This window comes from Stomoxys calcitrans, chromosome 4 (assembly GCF_963082655.1).
Source record: "Stomoxys calcitrans chromosome 4, idStoCalc2.1, whole genome shotgun sequence".
Classification (NCBI taxonomy): Eukaryota; Metazoa; Arthropoda; class Insecta; order Diptera; family Muscidae; genus Stomoxys; species Stomoxys calcitrans.
The window spans coordinates 178,392,013-178,409,231 of NC_081555.1; positions in this window are offsets into that span (position 1 = coordinate 178,392,013).

Sequence of the window (17,219 nt, forward strand, 5' to 3'; positions counted from 1 at the left end):
AACAAACATCAACTTCAAATTTACCCTACAGCCATGGTCAATCGCACATCAATAAAGGGCGCGCGGTTACAAGGATGCTGAGCTCTATTTTTAATCATTGACTTTGACAATATTCATAACAGACTGTCATTTGGAATTGTGATTGTTATGTTTGTGTCCGTGCTGTGTGCTGTGTGCATTCATTTATGCGCTCATGCAGCGGTCTATCTCCAATCATTTAGTCTCTTAGCAGCCACGTAGGCAGACAAACGACATTTGGTCACATCCACTTCAAATCAGCGAGTGTGTGAGTGAGTGAGCCTGGCACCACACATAAACACTGGATGTATATGGGAGGGTGCTAGCTTTCCATTTGACATTTAAATTGATCGACATTCTTGCATTGATTACGTTGCCGTGGCCATTGCCAATGTTGATGACAAGGCATTGTGAGGGTTTTTTTGTTTTCAAAGGACTAAAGTGCAAAGTAGCTTAAAAAAAATGTATCACTTTCACCACCAAAGTCCTCTACAGAGGACATGACTTTCAGAGTCATACTACTTTTATGATTTTTGTTATATTTTTTTGAATGTATTAACTATTCTTAATTTTAAATATAAATAAATAATAGTGGAAAGCTCAGTCTTTTCTCACAAAGTAAAACTAAGTAATTTAACTTTCAATTAACATTGTTTTTCTGTTATTACAAAAACTCTCTTAGTCTTTTTTGCTATTTAGCTAAACATTTGGTGAGTGCTTCTAATATTGACTTGCCTTTCAATGCAAATCAATTCTCTTCACTTTGCTCTCGCAGCTCAGTTGAGTTTCATTTCAGTTCACCGCTGATGTGAACCTGGACATGGCATGGCATTTTGTTTATTTGCAGCTGTCTAATTTGCCACAATTAAATCCCGGTGCACGCATCCCCCGCAACATCAACGAAAAGGCTTCGTTGCAAATATTTCCATATTATCATCGTTTGATTGGAATTGGATAGCAGGCCTTTTGGCCAGAACATAATGAGAAATTGTGTAAAGTAGATCTGCCACCAATAGCGATGCGTATGGTAATATTAGCCATAGTTACAGATGAATAATTTTGGAATTTTACATTCATTGTTGATGATGATTCGACAAGAATGAATGTTGTTTAAAATTTTAGGCCATTATAAATGAAGTGTTTTTGTTGTTGTTTTTGTTTATGGAATGTGAATACGAAGCAAACTGCCAAAAAGTCCCTTAAGAGGTTAATTGAGTCATGCATTGTACCCCTGCAAGAGTGCAATGTGTTATAAAATGGCTTTTATTTATTGATCATAGGCGTATTTTATGTTGAGGGCAAGGATGTAATAACGCAATTGTCAATACAATAGTGGAGTGGTTGAGAATAATTGTCAATGAAGTATATTTAAACAAGTAAAAGCGTGCCATGTTCCCTCCACCATAGATCGCATTTGTCAAGTTCTTTGCAAGGTATCTCTTTAAAGGCAAATAAAGAATTATGAATAAGAACTGTTATGTTAGTGAAGCTATATCAACTTATAGTCTGATTCGGACCATTAATGAATTGAATGCTGAACATTGCAGAAGTCGTTGTGTAATATTTCAGTTCATTCGGATAAGAATTGCGCCTTGTAGGGGCTCAAGAAGCAAAATTGGGAGATCGGTTTGTATGGGAGCAGTATCAAGCCATGGATCGATTCAGACCATATTAGACACGTATGATGAAGGTCACCAGAGAAGCCGTTGTACAAAATTTGTGCCAAATCGGATGAGAATTGCGCCCTCTAGAGGCTCAAGAAATGAATATCTGAGATCAGTATATATGGCAGCTATACCAGGTTATTTACCGATTTGCGCCATACTAAGCGCATTTGTTGGAAATCATAATAAAACACCGCATGCCACCGTAGCGCAAAGGTTAGCATGTCCACCTATGACGCTGAACGCCTGGGTTCGAATCCTGGCGAGACCACCAGAAAAAATTTTCAGCGGTGGTTTTCCTCTCCTAATGCTGGCAACATTTGTGAGATACACTGCCATGTAAAAGTTCTCTCCAAAGAGGTGCCGCACTGCGGCACGCCATTCAGACTCGGCTATAAAAAGGAGGCCCTTTATCATTGAGCTTAAACTTGAATCGGACTGCACTCATTGATACGTGAGAAGTTTGCCCCTGTTCCTTAGCGGAATGTTGATGGGCAAAATTTGCATTTTTTGGATTAAGTTAGGCCCCTCAACATTTTTGTTCACTTTGGTACAGATTGGTCCAGAATTGGATATAGCTGCCATATAGACCGTCCCTAGATTTGAGGTCTAAGGAATTTTTTGTCTGATTTACCTGAAATTTGACATAGCGAATTAAGCCTCTCGACACCCCTCCGCACAGTTAATCTGAGCATGTTACCAATTCGGCTACCAAGGCGATTTCTCTAAAAGTTATCAAAAAACACAAATGTTGGTATTCAAATTCGGGGAAGGTTGCCTAAGAGTCCTGCTCCAACTCCGAAACCCGCTAAATTGATATTTAGACCAATCATGCCAATATGGGACTCAAATAAATCATATTTGGGAGTAGAAAACATTATCTGATATTCAATTGTGGAGACAACTGTATTGGGGGCCGCCCCACCCTAAACAACAACCAAATCGGACAGTTTTACCGGAAATGGCAATGTAGGCTCAAATGAAAGCTATTTGGAAGTGTCCGAGGGGGCCACTCCACACCAAAATCTGACATATTTACCGATTATGGCTCTATGAGGCTTTGATTAAAGCTTTGTGGAAATACTGCATGAATTTTATAATTGATACAAGGGTCACCTCACCCCCAAAACACCAACAAATTCGTAGTTATTTTCTACCATGGTAAAGGTATTTGGGAGTAGAGAATGTGACATAATTTGCTGTCTTTCAACTCGAGTTAATTTAAATAAAAAGAAAAGAGAGATCTCGCTCTTGAATTTAAAAATAGCAAAATTGAATACAATAGTGTACTGCAAAAATAAAACAACATTTTATTTTTATACCCTCCACCATAGGATGGGGGTGTACTAATTTCGTCATTCTGTTTTTACCACCTCGAAATATGCGCCTGAGACCCCATAAAGTATATATACTCTTGATCGCCATGTCATTTGAAGTCGATCTAGCCATGTCCCTCCGTCCGTCCGTCTGTCCGTCTGTCTGTCGAAAGCACGCTAACTTTCGAAGGAGTTAGGCTAGTCGCTTTAAATTTTGCACAAATACTTTCTATTTGTGTAGGTCGGTTGATATTGTAAATGGGCCAAATCGGTCCATGTTTTGATATAGCTGCCATATAAACCGATCTTGGGTCTCGACTTCTTGAGCCTCTAGAGGGCGCAATTCTGGTCCGATTTGGCTGAAATTTTGCACGTGGTGTTTTGGGATCACTTCCAACAAATGCGCGAGGTATGATTCAAATCGCTCCATGTTTTGATATAGCTGTCATATAAACCGATCTTCGGTCTTGACTTGTTGAGCCTCTAGAGGGCGCAATTCTCGTCAGATTTGACTGAAATTTTGCATGAGGTGTTATGACTTTCCATTACTGTGTTAAGTATGGCGCAAATCGGAACATAACCTGATGAAGCTGCCATATAAACCGATCTGGGATCTTGATTTCTTCAGCCAATAGAGCGCGTTCGGATTTGGAAGAAATAGTGTGCAACGACTTCTCTCATGACCTTCAACATACGTGTCAAATATGGTCTGAATCGATCATTAGCTTGTTACAACTCCCATATAAACCTATTTCCCGATTTTTCTTCTTGAGCCCCTAGGAGGGGCAATTCTTATCCGAATGAACTGAAATATTACACAATGACTTCTACAATGTTCACGATTCATTTATGGTCCGAATCGGACTATAACTTGATATAGCTCCAATAGCATAACAGTTCTTATTCAATATTCTTTGTTTGCTTAGAGATACCGCACATAGAACTCGACAAATGCGATCCATGGTGGAGGGTATATAAGATTCGGCCTGGCTGAACTTAGCACTACTTAGCACTACTAAAACAAGCAAAAAGGAGTTAAGTTCGGCCGTGCTGAACTCTGGATACCCACCACCTCTGGTATATATGTAAACCTCATTTTATAAAAATCCGGTGAAAATTGCATACCTTATGTCCCATAGCAGTTAATCGAAATATGTTCCGATTTGGACCAAATACTAACGAGTAAAAGTCATTGTTCAATTGTGTATAACAAAATATTGGTTTTTTTAGTACATATATCTACAAATAAACCGATCTGAACCATATACAATATATATGTCGAAAAGCCTAACATAAGTCACTATGTCAAATTTCAGTGAAATCGGATTATAAATGCGTTTTTTTTTTGGGGCCAAGACTTTAAATCGAGATATCGGTCTATATGGCAGCTATATGCAAATCTTGATAGATCTAGACCAAACTGCTAAAATATGTGGAGGGGCTTAACTTAACTCTCCGTCCCAAATTTCGGCTATATCGGACAATAAATGCTCCTTTTATGGACCCAAAACAATAAATCGAGAGATCGGTCTATATGGCAGCTATATCCAAATCTGGACCAATCTGAGTGAAATTAAGGAAGTACGTCGAAGGGCCTAACACAACTCACCGTCTCAAATTTCAGCAAAATCGGGTAATAAATGCGCTTTTTATGGGCCCAAAACCGTGGGTTCGGTCTTTATGGCAGCTATATCCAAATCTGGACCGATGTGTGCCATAATGCAGATGTATGTCAACTTACTTAACTCGCTGTCCTAAATTTCAGCAAAATCGGGTAATAAATGTGGCTTTTATGATCCTAAGACCCTAAATAGGCGGATCGGTCTATATGGCAGCTATATCCAAATCTGAACCGATCTGGGCCAAATTGACGAAGGATGTCAGAGGGCTTAATACAACTCACTGTCCCAAATTTCAGCAAAATCGGATAATAAATGTGGCTTTTATGAGCCTAAGACTCTAAATCGGGGGATCGGTCTATATGGCAGCTGTATCCAAATCTGGACCGATCTGAATCAAATTGACGACGGATATCGAAAGGCCAAACACAACTTACTGTCCCAAATTTCAGCAAAATCGGAAAATAAGTGTGACTTGTATTTGCCTAAGATCCTAAATCGGCGGATCGGTCTATATGGCAGCTATATCCAAATCTGAACCGATCTGGTCCAAATTGTCGATGGATTTCGAAGGGCCTAACACAACTCACTGTCTCAAATTTCAGCAAAATCGGATAAAAAATGTGGCTTTCATTGGCCTAAGACCCTCAATCACTGTACCAAATTTCTGCAAATGGGATAATAAATGTGTCTTTTATTTGCATAAGACCCGGCGGATCGGTCTATATGGCAGTTGTATCCAAATTTGGACCGATCTGAGCCAAATTGACGAAGGATATCGAAGCGCATTACACAACTCACTGTCCCAAATTTCGGCAAAATCCGATAATAAATGTGGCCTAAGACCCTCAATCGGCGGATCGGTCTATATGGGGCCTATATCAAGATATAGTCCGATATAGCCCATCCTCGAACTTAACCTGCTTTTGGACAAAAAAAAATCTGTGCAAAATTTCAGCTCAATATTTCTATTTTTAAAGACTGTAGCGTGATTTCAACAGACAGACGGACGGACGGAAGGACATATCTAGATCGTCTTAGATTTTTACGCTGATCAAGAAGATATATACTTTATAGGGTCGGAAATGGATGTTTAGATGTGTTGTTTATACCCACAACATTCAACATTTTAGTTGAAACCTTCTTTACTACTTAACTACCGCAGGCAGAGTCGACATAATTTTCTTGACTCCGACTAAGGGCTAAGTTGCTCGACACCGACTCCGGAGTCCAGTTCGGAAAATCTAAGAAATTGTTTGTTTTTGGCAAGAAGTCAATGTGCCAAAAACCCGAAACATGGGGTCAAAAGGTCGTTAACTACAAAAATACCAAGACTTTTAAGTGGACCGATCTATGCGGGGGCTATATAAAGATATTGTTCGATATAGCGCATCGTCCAACTTGGTCTGTCTAGGGTGAATAAATGCAAAGTCTGAAGGATTTTAGCTACAGACAAACATATCCTCTCAACTACTTTAGTAACTTTTTAGGACAAGTACCTGATAGGGTCGGACTCGAAATTTCAATGTGAAACAATAGGATTGGAAAAATGAATTCACTTCTGTCCTTCGGAGGTAGGTATGCAAATGTAGAATGAGGCCATATGCTTGTTGGTATAGTTGGTGTTTACTCACCATCTTAAAGTGATTTGTTAAGAAATGAAAGCTTATTGAATGTAAGCCAAGGGCTTTAATTAATCTCAACCACAACCTCATTTAACTCCAGAGACACCGTCACATTTACCTCACCCTGTCAGGGTGATTAAGATAAAAACTTCGGTAGATGGTTATCAAAGGATAAGACTATACAGCAACTATGAAAATATGTAAATGTAAATAATAAAAATTCTTGTTGTTGTTTGCAACTTCAACCAAATAAAGTTGTTATTTTCGAAAGGACATCCATCCTTTGTTGGCGCAAACTTTTGTTCAATAATTTTCTTGTCATTCATGTAACTATGCATGAGTATGTGTGAGTGTGTGTGTGTGTGTGTGGTGTGTGTCTATGAGGATATTTAGGTTTTATGCGCATATATTATTACAACTCCTATCTCATTTTCCAAAAAGGCAATCTTTATTTACAACATAAACAATAAAAGATATATAATTAAGATATGTGGCGACGGGTAATTTATGCGCATATTCTGGACGATTCAATATGGACGACATTGTCGTTGTTTGGCCCAACGGAAAATGTCATTAATCTCAGGTGGGTACTTAGGTGAGTGTGGCGCTGTGTGTGTGCCAACTTGACCGAACATAATTTCCTTTTGCTGTCCTCTCTGTCTTCCTCTTTACTCAAATCTTATTTATTTTGCAGTCTTTTGAAACATTTGCCCATTCATTCTCTACGCAGCTGCCTATTCTATTCTCCCCTCCATCTACTAGCTGAAGGACTAATTTATGTTTGTTAAATATAACCAAGTGAAGGTACAAAATTCATATGTTTACACAAGATGGCTACATACTCATGCAAGCAAAGACAATTTTTATACCCTCCACCATAAGATGGGGGGTATACTAATTTCGTCATTCTGTTTGTAACTACTCGAAATATTCGTCTAAGACCCCATAAAGTATATATATTCTTGATCGTCGTGAAATTTTATGTCGATCTAGCCATGTCCGTCCGTCTGTCCGTCCGTCTGTCGAAAGCACGCTAACTTCCGAAGGAGTAAAGCTAGCCGCTTGAAATTTTGCACAAATACTTCCTATTAGTGTAGGTCGGTTGGTATTGTAAATGGGCCATATCGGTCCATGTTTTGATATAGCTGCCATATAAACCGATCTTGGGTCTTGACTTCTTGAGCCTCTAGAGTGCGCAATTCTTATCCGATTGGAATGAAATTTTGTACGACGTGTTTTGTTATGACATCCAACAACTGTGCCAAATATGGTTCAAATCGGTTCATAACCTGGTATAGCTGCCATATAAACCGATCTGGGATCTTGACTTTTTGAGCCTCTAGAGGTCGCAATTATTATCCGATTTGCCTGAAATTTTGTACGACGGATTCTCTCATGACCATTAACATACGTGTTTATTATGGTCTGAATCGGTTTATAGCCTGATATAGCTCCCATATAAATCGATCTCTCTATTTAACTTCTTGAGCCCACAAAGGGCGCAATTCTTATTCGAATTGGCTAACATTTTACACAGGTCTCCAACATATAATTTAATTGTGGTCCAAACCGGACCATATCTTGATATCGCTCTAATAGCAGAGCAAATCTTTTCTTATATCCTCTTTTTGCCTAAGAAGAGATGCCGGGAAAAGAACTCGACATATGCGATCCATGGTGGAGGGTATATAAGATTCGGCCCGGCCGAACTTAGCACGCTTTTACTTGTTTGTATTCAAACTCGTATGTGTTTGTGCGCAATGTTGCTGATGTTGTTCTAACCCCGGCGTTCTTCAATATATTTTAATTTGATCCTAATTAAATCAAGTGTTTCCTATGCCTCGCCCGTTTTGTAGCTTCCATCCACTCCAACCGAGCCTTGCTGCACACATCTAGGTTTGCACACACACACACACACACACATCCATAGGCTTAGATGAGGACATGTAGCACAACTTTGTGGCATTAGTAAGCCCTAAGTGTAAGTAGGCGTGAGTATGTGCGAGTATTAGAAAGATTTCCGTTTCCCCTGATGACGTTGCGAAGTGTCTGAGTGGAATAATGTCTGCCTCCTTGCTAGACTTTTTCTCACCATTTCCGTTGTACTCTGGAGTAGAGGCAAATGTTTGGGTTTAACAATAATCACCTGATGTCACTGATGAAATTTCACACCAATAAATCTTATTTTTACTGCTCCATTAATCTTTTTGCCACGGTAAAAACTGGGCTGTGTAACCAGTGCAGTGTTGAGCGAAAGCACAGTGCATTCAATAAAGGCTAGAGGAGACATAAGAAATTGTAAATGGCGCAGGGGGAAACTAATACACTCACATTCTGAATTTCTGAACGGCTCAGCACGAGTTTTCCGTACACTTGCAGACTTTTTACTATAGTATAATCCCGGGAATATTAATCTAGGCCCGTTTACGATCGGCGGCCACAGTTGTTGTAGAGGTAAGATCCGCCTATGGTAGAAGATAGTTTGAGTACCCTTTGGACTCAAGATGAGGTAGTTTTAGTATCTTGTAAACTGGTAAAGGGTAGTTTTAGTATTATTTTCCTTGGATATGGGTAGTTTTAGTCCCCTTTTAATTGGCAAGGGGTAGTTTTAGTACCCTTTTAATTGGCAAGGGGTAGTTTTAGAACCCTTTTCATAGGGAAAGGGTAGTTTAAGTAGGGTAGTATCAGTACCATTTTCATAGGTATAGGGTAGTTTTAGTACCCTTTGCCTTGGAAAAGGGCAGTTTTAGTATCCTTTTCCTTAGAAAACAGAAGTTTTAGTACACTTTCCGCGGAAGAGGGTAGTTTTAGTACACATTTCCTTAAAAAATGGTAGTCGAAGTGAAATTTTTCCTTGGAAAAGGCAATTTTAGTATGCTTTTCATTCGAAAAGGTCTGTTTTAATATCTTTCTCCTTGGAAAAGGCAACTTTTAGTACCCTTTGCCTTGAAAAAGAGTATTTTTAGTACACTTTTTCTTGAAAAAGGGTAGTTTTAGTACAATTTCTCACGGAAAGTGGTAACTTAGGTATCCATTCTTTGGAAGAGCATAGTTTGAGTACCTTTTTCCTTGGGGAAGGGTAGTCGAAGTAGTTAGTACCTTTTGGCTTGGAAGAGGGTAGTTATAGTACACTTTTCTTTTGAAAAGTATAATTTTAGTACTCTTTTCCTTGGAATGGTAGTTATAGTACTCTTTTCTGTGAAATTGGTGGTATTAGCGCCCTTTTCCTTGGCACAGGTAAATTTTAGTACTCTTTCCCTTGGAAAAGGGTTGTTTGGTATCCTTCTCATTGTAAAATTTTAGTTTTAGTATAGTTTTTTTGAAAAAGGGAAATTTTAATACTCTTTTCCTTGGAAAAGGTTTGTTTAGAACACTTTGCCTTGGAAAAGGGAAGTTTTAGTACCTTTTTCCTTTGGAAAGGGTAGTTTTAGTGTCCTTTTCCTTGGAGAAGGAAGTTTTAGTACATTTTTCTTTGGATAGGTTAATTTTACTACGCTTTTCCATTGAAAATATAGTTTAAGAACCTTTTCATTGAAAACGGGTAGTTTTACGTAGTACCCTTTGCCTTGTTTAAGTGCCCTTTTTGGTACCCTTTGCCTTGGAATAGAGTAGTTTTAATACCATTTTCCTTGGAAGAGTGTAGTTTTAATACCCTTTGCCTTGGAAAAGAGTAGTTTTAGTATTATTTTCCTTAGAAAAGGATAGTTTTATTACTCTTGTCCTTGGAAAAGGTCAGTTTTAGTACTCCCTTCCTTGGCGGAGGGTAGTTTTAGTTCTCTTTTTTCTTGAAAAAGGGTAGTTTTAGTACTGTCTTCTTGGAAATAGTATTTTTTACCCACCACCGTAGGATAGGGGGTACATTCATTTAGCTATTCCGTTTGCAACACATCAAATTATCAATTTCCAACCCTACAAAGAATATATATTTCGGATCTTCGAAAAATTCTAAGACGATTTAACGATTTCCGTGTGTCTGTCCTTCTGTCTGTTGTAATCACTCTACAGCCTTCAAAAATTTGATACCGATTTGTGACTTTACGCCCATAAAAACCGAATTCATATACCGGTTTCGAAATTTGGAACAGTGGGTTTACTTAGGCCCTTTGACACCCGAAACTACTATGGTCTAGATCAAACCATATTTCGGTATTTCTATTATATATGGCAGTCTGGCGATTTTGGCTCTTAAGCACAAAAAGTCCTTTTTATACCCTCCACCATAGAATGGGGGTATACTAATTTCGCCATTCTGTTTGTAGCACCTCGAAATATGCGTCTAGGATAAAGTATATATATTCTAGATCGTCCTGACATTTTATGTCCATCTAGCTATGTCCGTCCGTCCGTCTGTCCGTCGAAAGCACGCTAACTTTCGAAGGAGTAAAACTAGGTGCTTGAAATTTTGCACAAATATTTTTATTAGTGTAGGTCGGTTGGGATTGTAAATGGGCCAAATCGGTCCACGTTTTGATATAGCTGCTATATAAACCGATCTTTGGTCTTGACTTCTTGAGCCTCTGGAGGGCGCAATTCTGGTTTGACTGAAATCTTGCACGCGGTGTTTTGGTATCACTTCCAAAAACTGTACATAATATGGTTTAAATCGGTTTATAACTTGATATAGCTGCCATATAAACCGATCTAGGGCTTTGAATTCTTCAGCTTTTAGAGGGCGCAGTTCTTATCCGATTTGGCTGTAATTTTGCATGAGGTGTTTTGTTATGACTTTCAACAACTGTGCTTAGTATGGTCTGAATCGGTCCACAACCTGATATAGCAGGCATATAAACCAATGTTGGACCATGACTTCTTGAGCCGCTGGTGGGCGCAATTCTCATCCGAATAGACTGAAATATTACACAATGACTTCTGCAATGTTCAACATTAAATTCATTTATGGTCCGAATTAGACTATTACTTGATATAGCTCCAATAGCAAAACAGTTCCCATTCAATATTCTTTGTTTGCCTAAAAAGAGATACCGCGCTAAGAACTCGACAAATGCGATCCATGGTGGAGGGTATATAAGATTCGGCCGGGCCGAACTTAGCACGCTCTTACTTGTAATTATCTTAAATTATTACCAGAAGTTGGAGACTAGGACTTGTAACGGACTTCTCGACATCTGCACCAAATTCGATCCACATCGGTCCATATTTGAATATTAATATGGACCGATTATGTCTGTAATAAGTATTTCCTTAATTGGCATAAACTTTTGTATGTCATCCCTCTAAACACTGTTTGTCAATGAGAACCCGTCTGTGGCCTCATGTCCACATAAGCAACCACTTTTCTGTTTGCTGCCATTTCTTACATGTGAGCGAGTTATTATGAAGGTATAACTGTATGTGGCACTTCTTTTCTCCGCTTTATTGGTGTGTTGTAGTTACAGATGATGTTGTTGTTGTTGTGACTAGGGCTGATGTTAGACTGTTGTTTTTCTAAGTAGTGTGCTGTGCTGTTGTTGTTTTTCTTTGTTGGCCTTGTTTTTGGTTAGGCCATACACACAATCACACGCATGCACATATCTTAAGAAAAAAAAAAACAAAATCTATACAATAAAGCAGTCACCGACATGTTAAGTGTGCTTTCAAGGATTTTGGATTTTGTCAAACCATTTCTTAGTAAAAGTTGTTTGTTTATATTCCAAATGAAGACGGATTTTGTTGATTCTGGTGTTTTTGTGTTTTTGGAATTCAATTTTTATGAGGAAACTGGCCAAGGTTAAGAAATGCCTGCTGTGGTATCTTTTGGACATCTGAAGGTCTTCTCTGCCTTTCCCCAAGAAAACAGCATGAAGTTTAGTTCAGCTAACATTTTGCGAATTGGTAACTATGCTTTTAATTTTGGCAAATCAACAGTAGAAATCTGTCATATAACCCTAAAGGAAAACCAGTAAGGAAGAACAAAAGTCGGGCGGTGTCGACTATATAATAGCCTACACCTACCCTACAATTATAAATTCGGGCAATATATAAATATATATGAATATGAGACCTATATCTAAATCTGAGCCGACTATTAAACAGATCGTGGAAAATTGTTGTTACTACGGCCATATAAGTTCAAATCTGGCGATAAATATGTATGGGTGCTACATTCAAATCTGAAGCGATTTTGATGAAATCTCGCACATATATTAAGATCGGTAACAAAACAATCCATGCCAAATTTTGTGTTGATCGGTAACAAATTGTGTTTATTACAGCCTTATAAGTGTAAATCGGGCGATATATATATATATTGGAGCTTGCCTTGCCAAATTTTGTGCAGATCGTTTGAAAATTGTAGCTCCTATGGCCATTTAAGTGCTCACTGGCGATACATATATAGACAGCTATATCTAAATCTGAACCGATTTTGATGCAATTTTGCAAATATATTGAGATCGGTAACAAAACAATCCGCACTAAATTTTGTGCAGATCGGTTGAAAATTGTCCTTACTACGACAATTTAAGTGCAAATCGGGCGATACATTTATATGGGAGCTATATCTAAATCTGAACCGATTTGAATGCAAATTTGCACATGTGTTAAAATTAGCAACAAAACAATCCATGCCCAATTTTGTGCGTATTAGTTGAAAATTGTAGCTACTAGAACTATTTAAGTGCAAATCGGGCGATACATATATATGGGAGCTGTATCTAAATCTGGACCGATTTTAATGAAATTTTGCAGATATATTAAGATCGGTAACGAAACAATCCGTGCGAAATTTTGTGCAGATCGGTTGAAAATTGTTCTTACTACGGCAATTTAAGAGCAGATCGGGCGATACATATATATGGGAGCTATATCTAAGTCTAAACCGATGTTTATCAAAATCAATAGCGTTTGTCCTTGGGCCAAAAAAGTAATATGTGCAAAGTTTCGTGACGATTGGACAACAAATACGACCTGCACTTTGATTACAAGAATATATGGACTCACAGACGGACAGACGGACATGGCTTAATCGAATCAGAAAGTGATTCAGAGTCGATCGGTATACTTATCTTTGGGTCTAGCTCTTCTACTTCTTAGCGTTGCAAACAAATGCACAAATCTATAATACCCCGTACCACAGTGGTGGAGTAGGGTATAATGAGGGAGAGACTTATAGAAATGTGGAATTTAGAAAATTTTAATTTAAAACAAGTAAAAGCGTGCTAAGTTCGGCCGGGCCGAATCTAATATACCCACCACCATGGATCGCATTTGTCGAGTTCTTTTCCCGGCATCTCTTCTTAGGTAAAAAAAGGATAAAAATAAGTTTTCCTCTGCTATTAGAGCGATATCAAAATATGGTCCGGTTTGGACCACAATTAAAATATATGCTGGAGACCTGTATAAAATGTCAGGCAATTCGAATGAGAATTGCGGCCTTTGGGGGCTCAAGAACCAAGAATCAGACCATACTTAACACGTAAGTTGATGGTCATGGGAGGATCCGTCATACAAAATTTCAGACAAATCGGATAATAACTGCGACCTTTAGAGGCTCAAGAAGTCAAGATCCCAGATCGGTTTATATGGCAGCTATATCAGGTTATAAGCCGATTTGAACCATACTTGGCACATTTATTGGAAGTCATGACGAAACACGTCGTGCAGCCAAATCGGATAGGAATTGTGCCCTCTAGAATCTCAAGAAGTCAAGTCCCCATATGTGTTTATATGACAGCTATATCAGGTTATGAACCGATTTGAACCATACTTGGCACAGTTGTTGGATATTATAACAAAATACTACATGCCAAAATTCATTAAAATCGGATAAGAATTGCGCCCTCTAGAGGCTCAAGACGTCAAGATCCAAAATCGTTTTATATGACAGCTATATCAGGTTATGGACCTATTTAAACCATACTTAGCACAGTTGTTAAGAATCATAACACGTCGTGCAAAATTTCATTCCAATCGAATAAGAATTGCGCACTCTAGAGGCTCAAGACCCCCGGATCGGTTTATATGGCAGCTATATCAAAACATGGAGCGATATGACCCATTTACAATACCAGCCGACCTACACTAATAAGAAGTAAAGGGTGATTTTTTTGAGGTTAGGATTTTCATGCATTAGTATTTGACAGATCACGTGGGATTTCAGACATGGTGTCAAAGAGAAAGATGCTCAGTATGCTTTGACATTTCATCATGAATAGACTTACTAACGAGCAACGCTTGCAAATCATTGAATTTTATTACCAAAATCAGTGTTCGGTTCGAAATGTGTTCAAATTTTGACAAATTTTGTTCAGCGATGAGGCTCATTTCTGGTTGAATGGCTACGTAAATAAGCAAAATTGCCGCATTTGGAGTGAAGAGCAACCAGAAGCCGTTCAAGAACTGCCCATGCATCCCGAAAAATGCACTGTTTGGTGTGGTTTGTACGCTGGTGGAATCATTGGACCGTATTTTTTCAAAGATGCTGTTGGACGCAACGTTACGGTGAATGAACACATTTCGAATCGAACACTGATTTTGGTAATAAAATTCAATGATTTGCAAGCGTTGCTCGTTAGTAAGTCTATTCATGATGAAATGTCAAAGCATACTGAGCATCTTTCTCTTTGACACCATGTCTGAAATCCCACGTGATCTGTCAAATACTAATGCATGAAAATCCTAACCTCAAAAAAATCACCCTTTATATGTTCGTCCGATTTTCAGTAATAATGCAATAAAATGGTCATTTGTTAACCGATTCTCTCGAAATTTGGCACGAAGGACTTTTTTACGATTGTCGACATTACCGGTGAATTTCACGGAAATCGGTTCAGATTTAGATATAGCTCTCATATGTATCTATCGCCCGATTTTCAATCCTAGAGCCCCTGCAAGCACATTTATTGACCAATTTTGCCAAAATATTGCACAACGCTTTCCTCAATGACTATCACAATATACATAGAGTTAGGTCAAAATCGGTTCAGATGAGATATAGCTCCCATATATGTGTTTGCCCGATTGCCATCAATATTGCAATAAAATGATCTTTTGTTAACAGATTTTCTCGAAATTCGGCAGGAGGGATTTTCTCTTGCATTACCTGTGAATTTCATGGAAATCGGTTCAGATTTAGATATAGCTGTCATATATGTATATCGCCCGATTTTCATTTTAAGAGCCACTGTAAGCGCATTTATTGACCAATCTTGCCAAAATTTTCGACGACGACCACATTATCTGAGAAGTTTGCTCGGAATCGGTTCAGAATTAGATATAGCTCCCATAAATACGTTCGTCAAATTTTGGGTTATTTGCCATAATGTTGTCATTCCACACACCTAGCTATTTTTTAAATGTGTACCAGTCAAAAATTCTTCCTCCCTCTGATAATCCTATCGTGTTTTTAATGAAAACATGCTCAATTGGCCCGATTCAAAGAAATCTTTGGTTTGCCCTCGTCCTAAAATAGAGTACGAGTATAATAAAAGGTGTCAAAAACGAGTACAGTCAATGCGCTCTATGGGTGCTACCGGTTCGTTCGCCTTGGATGAGGCCTTCCTAGGATATTCGCCATCTTTCTTATTTCTCGAAATATTATTGTGTAAGGAAAGATTAGCTTTCCATACAAATTCTTAGCCATAATTTGTTGTGTGTTTCCAGTTGCGTCTAATTTCGTGCATTCCTATGAATATTTATTAGGTTTTCGCTTGTGATGAGTTCACAAAGTATCGTTGAAGGCCCACTTCCTTGAATCGTACCACTTCTTATTTGCCTTCTGGCCACATCATCTTCGAGTTTTGCTTTGATAACCCTGCCCATAAATCTTACCCCTCGAGATGAATGCATCCCGAGGGGTGAGATTAACATACGCCCATATACTGACAAGTCTACTCTCGTTTTTCCGTTTGTAACATCTATGGTCTCAGATCTTTGTACATATATACTCTTGATCGTTGTGATATACCATATCGATGCAGTCCATCCGTCGGACATTCTATACAAAGTCATAACGTTATATAGCGATTGTTACTTGTTTCAAACCTTTTGTTAAACTTTAATCACTTTGTATTGTTGTGCATTTGCATTTTAGAGAAATAGTGATGTTGAATTAACAACTCCTTTGCTGAGACAAAGAGATTACAAAGGCTGAATTGAATTAAATCTTAAATATGTTGTATAACTTCTAGTAATTTGGAGACAAAAGCTTTCAAGACTCAAATTGAGATTTCAAAATCTATTCTTTTAATGTTGCTGTTCATTGAATACAATACCTGATATGCCTTCAATGCCATTAATTGGGAAGCCCTTCATAATGCTAAGTTGGATTTAAAATGTATTGCATGGTTTTAAGCCTTATCCCATTTAGTAAATTTAGAGGATATCAAACATTTGTTACCGTTTCAGAAGAGGATTTCAACCGAAATACTCTTACACTGAGGTCCTGAATATAAGCTGAGCAGCAACCACAATAGAATGTTATCAAGTCGTTGTGTGGCTATGGATGTGCTGTCATCACTTTCTATTGCCTTAAGTTTGTAATGAAGAGGGGAGGGTTGGGAGATGCTGAGCACTCGTAGGAGACAATGTGGCACAAAATACATGCACACATGCATACGCAAACAACTACATTCATAAAGTTTGTGGTTGACTCTTTCAGTGAATGGTACTCACACGCTACATTAACGCATGTTGAGTGTGTGAGTTTGGGCATGGACATGGGCTTGGGCTTGGTTTCGTAAGCCTACTGCTACCAATATCTATAGTGTCAATCAAGAGGGTAGCAGCATATGTTCCAGAAGCATGGATAAAATGGGTCCAATTATTAAATCCTTTTTATGGCCACCAGAGGAGAAAGGGGGCTCATAGATTTTGTCATATCGTTTGCAACATATCGAAATATCCGGTCCCGACCCTATGGGTACTTCAGTCTGCTGAAAATGCATTACTGTCTTTAAAAAAAGATGGACTATATATCGATGCAAATTGCAAAATTTTGCCCCAGAACATTCCACTAAGGCACAGGGGCAAACTTCTCAC